The sequence below is a fragment of the Apis dorsata genome, unplaced genomic scaffold (genome assembly GCF_000469605.1).
Source record: "Apis dorsata unplaced genomic scaffold, Apis dorsata 1.3 scaffold_123, whole genome shotgun sequence".
NCBI lineage: Eukaryota > Metazoa > Arthropoda > Insecta > Hymenoptera > Apidae > Apis > Apis dorsata.
The window spans coordinates 292,011-303,169 of NW_006263416.1; the positions used below are offsets into that span (position 1 = coordinate 292,011).

General features: G+C 43.1%; 1 pseudogene; it reads left to right on the forward strand.

The window, feature by feature from the left end:
* The window catches only part of LOC116185197, a 1,475-nt pseudogene extending 948 nt beyond the window's left edge, over positions 1–527 (forward strand).
* Positions 528–11,159: the final 10,632 nt, after the last annotated feature.

Below are 11,159 nucleotides of genomic sequence, written 5' to 3' on the forward strand. Positions count from 1 at the left end.
TATATACGTTCCACCGAAGAAAAGTCCCCGACTGGACTGTTCGAGCTTGCCTCTTCTTCTTCTTCTTCTTCTTTGTCGCGGCCTTTCTTCCACTCCTCTCCACCCGTTGTTCTCTCCTCCGCCTCTTTTCTTTCGCTCATTCTCTTGTTGTTTCCGCGATGGTGGGACAAGTAAGAGGGAGACCAAGACCCTCTGGCCCTCGGTGATGAGTCCAGACAACGGTTGGATAACGGTTGGAATCGTATTTAGATAAGAGAGCGCGGAAGAGGGCATTGAAAAATATTCGAGGAGAGGGGCCCATTAACCGCTTTGCATCGTGCCACCCCGGCACGCGCGACCCAACCGATAACTTCCATATAAGAAATGTCCTCGCAATTAAGTAGCGGTGTCGCTTCCGTCCGTGGGGAGAGGAGAACTTTTATTTCTCGTTGATAATCCCGCGCATGCTGTCATACAGTTACGTTTAATTCTTCACGCGCGAAAAATTTCTTTCCAGTTTCCAGAAAAGTTTTAATTTGAAGCAGTTTGAAAAGTTGATTATATAGAATGATTTGTAGGGATTCGAGCTTCGTTCGGAAAAAATTTCTTTGGAGAAGTTTAATTTCACCAATCCTAACGTAACAACTACACGGAATATCAAAAGTCTGAGGAAACAAAAGCAGAAATGTCAGGAGGAAACGCTACGCACGGATGGGTGTTCGAAAGACGAGAACGAGGCCGTGAAAAATGGTGTAATTTAATCGAGCGATTCGACACGACGTCCTTACCTGCCTAAGCCTCTAAGAGGTGAGAAATGTTGCTCGTCCCGTGACCGATGTCTACACACGGCGCTGTCACGCACTGACATATCGCTCTGATAAAACCACGACCCGGCCAACGGTTTCTCCCTCGTCCTCGACATTTAAGTATTTCTTACACGGGGCAGCAGATTCGATAGCTAATGTCCCGGACGTCTCTTATGTAGAGGCGCATCCTCCACACTTTAGTGGCGAACACGACCTCAACCGTTGAACCCCGACGAGAGAGAGAGAGAGATAGGATGCACAGAAGAAAGGTTTCCCCTGAACCCTGGCCAGATCCGGTGGGAAACGATTAATAATCATCCCGAAGGCGAGTTGCGCGCGTGTCTTTTCACCACCAGGTTTCCAGCTTCGCGCGCCTCTAAGACCTATCCGCGTGTACGCACGATTCGTGGGATTCGTCTGGAAAGCGGACTGACTACGTGGAAAGATATCGCGCATCCCTCACCCGAGACTTTCGCTTATTAATAATCTTATTAATTCCCCGCTCGTTAGATGGGACAAGGTTAAGAATGGACTGTCACGGAAACGTAGAAATATCGGGTGTCCGCGAGTCGAGGGGAAATATTAGATTGCTCTTTGGACTCGCGCTAAGAAGATCTACACGATGGGAAACGCGTATCGAGGCTTGGGAAACGACTCGTTATCCGTGTTAAATGCGAATCTTGCCTTGCGTGGAGTTTGCTTTCTTGGATTTTTACATTACTTATCGGTATAACTGTTCTGTCCGCGAAATTATTATTTATACGCGTGTTTCACGAGATATCGATCCGATTGTGATACAACTATTCGAGTTTATTAAAATACTTCTCTTCATTGCCTATATATGTATATATATCAATAATAATTATTTCTCTGAAAAATTCATTCAAATTTTACGTATTTCCCTCTACGAAAAGATTTCTTAAAAATTGGTCATTATAACAGGATATATTCCATATCCTGCGAGTCATTAAGATCATTTGTCAAATTGCTATCATCGTTATATTATTTTTCAAGTAGAGAGAGAATATCGCAGGAATTGGACTTCGTTTTCAAAGTTAATTATCAAACTACGTAACTAAACCAGTCGACGAAGATAAAAATTTTCCCAACTAATTCGTCAACGTCAATCGTTAACGAACCTCCTAACTTCGAGTCTACAGGGAGGGGGAGAGGAGGGGGCGAAGTGCACGAAGCGGGGGCGAGTTTTTCGCGGTCGGATAACCCACGCGGTCAATAACATTTCCGGCTCGATCCCGTTTGAAACACTAGACGGGCCGGCGGTGTAGCATTGAGTAATGCGGTGCGGAGTGGCAGTAATGAGGCACATTAATATGCAATGAAAATGTCCCTGCGCGGGCCGTGTTACTCGAGTGCGTGGGGAGTGTGAAACGCGCGATACCGTCGAGATAGTGAGCCAATATTAATAGCGGCCCTTCATTGTTCTACGATACTGAGCCGAGGGTCGGCTCCACGAATCCCCCGTTTCTCGATGTCTCGTTCCGTCCCGCTCGAACACGCGGACGAGAAATAGAGAGGGAGTTGAATTAAGGACCGGCCGAGTGTTGCTGGCCGAGGGAATGTGTACACGGGTGAGGAACGACAACGGGGAAGATTCGTCGAACGAGAACTAACTCGTGATGGTGTATTGGATGGACGACACGATTTCCATCCCGAATATTAATCTTGTTAAATCTAGTCGTCTTTTGTTACGAACTTAACGAGCGAGAGTGACATCTAGTGATTTGGAATAAGCGAACTCAGGCTCGTCAGGTAGATGGCGCTCTCGAGTTGAGGTTAGGTTATCCGTCTATCTGTGTTGAAAGTAATTCTTTTAATATATTATACTTTTAGAAAGTGTTTAAACATTGTTTTTTTTTAAAATTTCCCTTGTATTTATTCATCTTGAAAAGAAGAAGAAGAAGAAAGAAAAAGGTACGAAGAAAATGTCAAAACTTGTTGAATATTTCAAAATATTAAATAGGACAATTCTAACAAGATTGGACAAGACTAGAACAGTTGAGAATAGAATCTCTAAAGAGCGGAATTAACGTCATTTGTCCGTTATAAAATACACACGAAAGTGTAGACGCAAAACACAGTGTTAAAACGAGACAATGGAAGTGAAAGTGTAATTGTCTTCGTTCGGATATTCGTGCAACGTAATACCAAACTATTAGAAGAACGATCCTAATACCAATAATCGCCAACCCCATCTCGACTCGCTTATCTTATGTAATCTAAGCCGAAAAATCTCTCACACCTACGCGCACAGACCTGAAACGCATCAACCCGTCAAGATTCACTAAACGAGCAACACTCGAGAGTACGAATCATAAGCGGCCGCGAAATATGTGTACTCTGCGGGCGTAATTAATCCGAGGCCGCTTTTCTATTACCCCCAGCATGTCGGAGCGCGAAAAATGCCCGGAGCAGATCTGACGGCCGACGATGGCCAGACACTCTCCTCTCGAGCGCGCTTACAATTAGGAAACGACGTTCTCGCGCCGCGACAGGCATGTAATTAGCGAGGGCTCCAGGGCTCTGCATATTTCGATGGTTGCATATCGCGATGCTATATACCCGGCCACGGGTTACCCGCGGCTACCACGGCCTCTCAGTGCTCTCAGTGTCGGGAGGTGGAAACGAGAGGCCTATACAGGGTGAATCTTCTTACTTTCGATAAACAATTCCATGCATTTAAAGAATGCATGTTTCGTACAAAAATTATGTACGTCGAAATGATTTTCTTAGTTGTAATTAAAGATTAATTTATTCCTTTTTGTTTTAATTAGAAGAAGCAGTATCGAGCAGCTTATAGTATCGATATTTATATACTTTTTTATGAAATAGAGAGACTCGCTGTCTATCAATTAATTTAAATTTATTCTCTATTTTATGAAAAAGTTTGGTATCAATTTTTGGTAACAAGTATCAGAAAATTCAAATTAAAATATTTCTCACGTATAATATTTTTCTGAAAATCCTGTTCTTCGTAGCATTGATTTGAAAAAAAAAAGGAAATTTGCGAATCAAGTTAATAATCTATACGAGAAATTTTCTTGCCCGACTTACTATATTAACCGCTTATTTCGATCACGGCTCACCCTGTATGCATACCCTGTATGCAGCGATGATCCACGAGGTCGTACGCTCGCCTCCTCGCGTTATTCGAATGAGAGAGGAGGGCGGCTTTCCGCGAGGGATTTGGCACGACTCGGTCTCGCCTCTAAATTAGTAATTGCAGCCTCCGCGTGACGTGGCGCCCCGATAAAAAGCGAAGGGCTGTAATGCCGCGGCGATACGAGGTCACGAACCAGCGGCCAGGCTAAAGTGAATACTTATCCGTGGCGGGTCGCTCCTTTCGCCCGCTCGCGTGCAACCCGAGATAACGCTCGGACGCCCCAACGCGTCCACGCTCGCGAACTCGTAAGAGACGTGTACCGTGCGAAGAAGGGGGCGTAATCCGCGGCGACGTGTATTCCCACGTAGCGCTTTCACGAATGAATCGAGCCACGGCCTCGGCTGACCGCTCGTCCGATCGCTGCTAATCCCGCGGAAGCAAAGTATCCTCGCCATCTTCTCCTCTCGTGGAATCGATCGAGAGAACGGTGTCTCTCTCTCTCTCTCTCTCTCTCTCTTGCTCTCTCTGTCGAGATGGCGGAGACTTGTGCTCGGAGGTTTATACGAGTTGGAGTCGAAATGTACTCGCGCCACTGGCGAGGCGTTTAACGTTTGATTACGCGTGGAGGAGAGGGTCGGGTGTCATGGGAAAGACAGCGGGGTGCTTTGGGTTGTGGTTATCGCGATTTTAGCGGCTCGGGCATCGCTTCCGCGGTGGATTTTCGTCCCTGAGTATTGTACGTGTACTCGCGTAATGGAGATTTTGTGAGATGTATGCGTGTTTGTATGTGTATGCATGTGTACGTTTGATGGAGTGGTTGGGATACTTTTCAAAGGGGTAGGTTTTGATTGTATTTGTTTTTTATTATTTTGTATTATTTTTGTCCACTGGTTTCCAGCTAAGCTAATCCAGCTAACTCTATTTGTCATTTTGAAACACGTGTGAAAATTTCTTGAAGAAATGAATTAAACTTTAGATTCTCGCCAAGCCTTTGTTTAAAAATCGAAGAACGGGTGGAATGTAAAAGGAAGTGAAAAGAACTTTCTTCAATTAGAGGAAACGTAATATTAAAATCAATCAAATTCCACGCAGCGCCAATTATTAATCTCATCTTCCCATCAAAATCCATCAAAATTTTCCCCTCTCTCTAACCTCTCTAACAACTCCAGAACGGATCAAGCGACCTCGACCACCTCGATTAATCGAAGAACGATTAATTGATAATGGGGCCCGGAGTGGGCACCATCATCGAGAATGCATGGCAAGAATGCGGCACTGGTGGCGCTGGCACAACAGATCTAGAAATATCCTTAACGGGAATGCAAATCTAGACTTATGCGGCGTGTGTAGTATCCTCCGCGTAGGAGGCGGAGGGGGAGGGAGGAAGGAGGACGTGGCTTCCCTCGAACGTCACCTTCGTTCGCCGATCGTTAAAGTACGAAGTCACGTTCGCGTGCACGACTCTAAATATGTAGATCCCCGAAGATCTGTTGGGAGAGCGGCGAGTCCCTGAATATTCCGCAGGCATCGCCGAATTCCAGCCGGCCTCGCCGGAGAGAGCTTTACGATGCACGAGCGCGGGAGGAGAGATCGCGATCCTCGTTACTTAGCGGGTCGCGCATCTGTTATTCTAGAAAAATTTACAATTTACCGGGGAACAGTTAGCCGAGCCGTGATCGATCGATTACGAAATCGTTGCCCGTAATATTAATGCGACTTTATCCGGGAAGTAATTAATAGAGGAGGGGATTGCGAAGAGTTTTGGACTTGAAATCGAAAGCCATGAGATTTGAAGATTCATTCTCTGTAGAATGTTGAGAATGATTATCGAGATGACAAGAGAATGGAGAAATTAGAAATCTAACGAACGTGAAGAATCGAAATATTTACATCTATTATGAAAAGAATATCATCCCGTTTAAGCAATGCGAATATGCAAATTCTCAAATGTTTAGGAGGATGGATATGATTGAACTGTGAAGTAAATATAGGCGTCTCGATATAATAATCTCGCGAGTTATCATCGAATTTTATATTCGCACCTCTGGCACAAAGAAGATGATATATTATTTGGCAAAATACTCGATTTACTTAATGTATAGTTTCAATCGAGATTTTCAATCCGCAGTTAATTCAGGATGAAATCGTGTAAAACGGATAAGCAAGTAGCCCATCGGTGGATGGGCGAGCAATCTCTTCGCTCTGAAGAGAAATAAAGCTCGAGGCAGAGCACCACCAGAGCTATCTTCGCGGGCACGTGCGATCGGTCGACGCGAACAAAGTGCGAACATTGGCTTGTAACCGGTGGAATTCAGGCTAGAAGGCTGTATCGTAACGGTGGAACGTATTGCTCGAGGAAAGATGGAGTGGAAGAGATTTCAAAGGATGTTTGAAGGGTTTTATGGGGGTGAGATGAAGTATGAGGAAGGGCGGCAGGAAGGAAGGCAGTTGAGAGCGAGCATTTCGATGAATTCTTTGGTGGAAGATTATGAGGATTGGATGGATTGGAATGTGTACGAGGGGAGATATGGGGGAAAGGGAAGAAACTTATGTGAGGCAGGTGCGCGAGATATGTGCACTGCATAGCGAGCGGGTAACAAGAACGACTTGCTGCGAAGACAATGGTGAATGAAGTGAACAATGAGTTCTTGTTCTATCGAAATTCACGTATCGATACGGAATTCAATCTTATACGATTATAAAACCTGGAGGATATATAATATCTTTAATTCATTTTACGAAAATCGTTTTGCGAATTAAAGTATTATTTAATCACGATATAACTTGCTGGATTATTTTAAGTTCTCGGGATAATTAATAAAAAAAAAAAGAAAATTAACAATGGAGTTAAATAGAGGAATTATAGAAGCTTTCAACGATTAATCTCATCGATTTACATCGATGGTGAGCGAAACGCGCGAATAGAAATACAATAATGCGTCGAAGCACGCGCAAGGAGCCAAACGAAAGGTGGACGAGCTCGATGGAAGGAAGACCAACAGCAGTTGGGAGGGGTCGGGACGTCAAGTTTCGCGCTTGGCCACGTTTCAAACCTGCGATCTGGCCCCTCAAACCCGGCAACGAGCATTGTAGACGGCCGATTTCAATAACTCCGCTCTGCCTTTTATTTATTTTGGATCTGCCCTCTTTCGAAAAAAGAAAAAGGAAAGGAAGGAAAAGGAAGGGCCTAGAGGGGAGGGGTGGAGTGGCCGCGTTATAAACGCGGACACGTTAGCATTATTGCATCTCGCGCGCGAAAACTCGAGGATGCACCGCGGCGAGGATCCTTGCGAGCCTCGGGCACCGGTTTCGTCGTAGATCATGCCGTGGTTACGGCTACCGATGGATCGTATTTTCCGTCCAGAGACCCTAGGCAAATTTCTAATGAACGACTCGTGACGGGGCTTGAGCTATTCGAGGGAAGAGATATATGAAGTTAAGGTGAAGTAATGTGGGATACGGTGGAGATATCATGAAGTTTCGCGGTGGTAATTGTAGAGAATCGTTGGATATTGAATGGATTATTGTAATCGCATCGCAGCGGGAAGTTTATTTTTTTCATATTTTGAAAAAGCGGTGTAGAAGTTAGTTATTTGAGTCGCAATTATAGGGAATATTCGATAAACAAATTATGGATTTCTTGTTTAGAATTTCAAATTGCGATCTATAGATAAAGATGCAATCAAATAATCCATCAAGTTGTAAGATTATCGTAAAAAAGGAAATAATAAGAATCGTGATAACAAAGTCGATAAATCGTGTAATAATAATTAAATATAATATGGTATAATATGTAAATAACAATTGGTAATATTAATATTACAATATTTATATTATATTTATTATATAATATAATATAATATTATTATATGATAGATATTCGATCCATAATATTTTTTTTATTTAAATTCCTTTTTTACAATAATCATTATTAATAATCATTTACACGATATTTAATAATTTTTCGATATAATACTTGTACGGAGAGCAAAGTGAAACACGATCGTTCTGCTCCATGTCCGGAAAACGATTGCTAATCAATATTTTGAATTGCGAAATCAATGTTTTGGATATCGATGTTATTAATGTATAATCGATGTTATTATTCCTCGTGCCTTCCTCGTTTCGTTTACATATTATTCTCAGTAATTCCATATTATTACGAGTATGTAAGATATATAAATAATTTTTATTATTTTATTATATAAATATATTATACAATTAATTAATTAATTAATTATTATATATTTATTATATATTTTAATTAATTAATTAAAATGTATAAATATATTGTATATATAAAAATAATTTTTATTTTTTATATTATTATTTATATAACACATACATATCGTATAAATATCGTCACAATAATACAGAACGTAAGTATTACAATGAAATGTTAAACTACACCGAAGAAAAAATGAAATGAAAGAATATTTCCCATAAAATTTCATTTACTTCCCACACTTTTACCAATCATATACATATATATGGTATATATATATAACCTTCCAATTCCATCATATCATATCATATGATGTATTCCTGCCACACGCGAAGCATTCGATTATCAATTCTATTCTCCCAGAACAAACAATACAACAATGTAATCGTGCGTAGAAAGCGATGATCGAGAGCACGGTCTCGCCCGAAAGCGAACAACTCTCCTCGATGGAGAAAAGTTGGCTCGATCGATTTCACTCTCCCGCTCAATTGGTAAAAATTTCACTCGTTTCACACGCGAGCTCGTTCCGCCTGCCATTGAAATCGGGACGCAACAACAACAACAACAATAACAACGATCGTGGTTCTAATCCCGACCATCCCCTTTCCCCACGATGATCGAAAATTCAATCTACGCGATTCGATCTAAGTGGATAATCGAGCCGATCGCTACGATCGAGCAAGGAAACACTTATTACAGGGACCCGTTTCTCACCTGGCGCGGCTCGTGTGCCAGCAGGAGGAAGCGGACAAAAGCGCGTTCGAGATTCCGATTCGGTCGTGTCCGCGCTACGAATTATGGCGAATGCTGTGCCCTTTTGCATGCAACGTGAACGAACCACGATTTCTAGATCTAGACCTAACCTTTCGGCCGACATCGGGATCCAGTTCAGTCGATCTGTGAGTCGCGAGCTCTCTCGCTCGAATATGGTATTGTGGGTGCGAGGATGGAAGGAAAAATCGTAATGAGGCATTGTTTCTGAAAGATTCGTGACACGTGAAAAGACGATATGACGAGTAGATATGGGGGTAATTTTAATGGATCTCTAAAATATTCCTTTGTACTTTCGTATTACTATTATTATAAAATGGTATTATATTTTAATTTTTTTCATAATTGGACCAAATCATTTGAATTCTTTTCGACGTTTAGTGGATTGTTATTGATTAAATATAAATCTAAATAAATTATACGAATGTACAAAGTTTCATCGAAATTAGTATAATATATCTTTATATCACATAATTTTATCGATTGAAGATTGCGAGGAATGATGTAAAATAATTTTTTTCAATAGTTTTTTTTCTCTTTCCTTGTCGAATCTTCTTATTTTTCTACTTGAACGATTTTTCATTCTCGATTAACGATTCGTCGCACGATCATCCCTCCAACGTCAAAAACACTTACCTTTCAGTTAATTCACGAGATTCCAGCCCCAAAGAAAAGAAAAGAGAAATAAAACCGTTATTAATAACAGTCCAAACAGAAATTACCCAAGAATATTAATTATAACGTATTAAATGGAGACGGACTCGCAGTTAATTATTAGCGTTTCGTCGATAAATCGCGTGGCAATTGTACACTTCTCCCTTCGTGTAAACGTCCGGGATCGGTATCCGAACGGCCGCTAATCCGCGGCATTTTAATATTTAATTTAGCAGCGGCAGGCGAGCCGCGTAAAAAGCACCCGACAACTTGTAACTTATGTAACGCGTCACCATCCGCGCCGACCGGCGCGCGCTTCGATAAATTACACCCTCCCCGTGAGGAACACGCGCCTCGAAACCGGCGCGTTGGATTCTCGCCGATTTCCTACGAAGAAAATTCGCCACTCGAGGATCGAACGACACTTCATTCCCTCCTGTTCGCATTTTTACCCGGGGGTTAATCGCCAGTTCTTCGAGTTCTTCGAGAAGCGCCTCGAGGAAGAAGGTTGCCAAAGAAGGAGGGGGAGGATTCTGTCAGAAATCCATGGTAACGGTGGCGATAATTCTGCCGACTCTTCCTGCCTCTCTCGTCCTCCCCCCGTGACTTCTTACACTTTGTCTCGGTTGCTTTTCCGCTTTCGGAAAATTCGTTTAAACGGCGGGGGTTGAGGCCGGGTTTGAGGGAGCGCGGGTTCGAAGGTTGTAAGGTTGGAGGTGTCGGGCGCCGTAGGGGGTCCCGAGGCTAGCCGGTGCTACATCATCCACGGGGACAGCGTATCCACTTGTTAGCGAAGCGGGCGCAGCCACTGCCTACAAATACGTTTCCGCCGTGATAAATGGACTGCAACTCTCGAAATACGAAGGCATTCCGACTCCGGGCGTTGCTTGATTAATGAACTAAGGGATTTCTAAGGTAAGTCTCCGCGTACTGATTCGACTCTCTTCTCGTGGATACGTACTCGTCACGAATAAACGCTCGAAGAATTGACGCTTTTCTTTTTTCTCTCTTCGTTGTCTTGGACACGCTTCCGTTTTCACCCGGACGCTCGTACGTTTTCGATGGTGAAGAGTGAAGGGAATACGAAGAAGTTTGAAATTTTATAATCAAGCCTCCAATTACTTGAACACAACCATTGTAGGGAAATTACCGATCATCGAAGTTCATTCATTCGAAAGAATAGCAATTGGAGAAACGGGTATCATTATTCAAGCAACATCAGCGTGATTAAGATTCAAGATACATTTCTCAGAAAAGTTCAAAGTACGGCGATAACGATGACGGGTGAATATCTCCAACGAGAGGGGGATGAGCTTAATTTTCTCACGTCGCCTCCTCCCCGGCCCACTCCTCGGCCAGGAGCGTGCATCAAGGTAGATGGGGCCCGGCGAAGCGTAACGATAAATCAATAGCAGAGGCCCCGCGGTATCCTCGGTGGTGCCCATAATAAATTCATGAATTGTAAAACTGCTGCTCTCGCGCTGGACGAACCGTGGCGTATTGGATTTATTGGCCGACCTGACCCCGCTAAGACGCCTCTCGCGCGCGGAGGCGAGCGCGCCGATCTTCGGCGAAAAAACATATAGAAACGATAGAGAGGGAG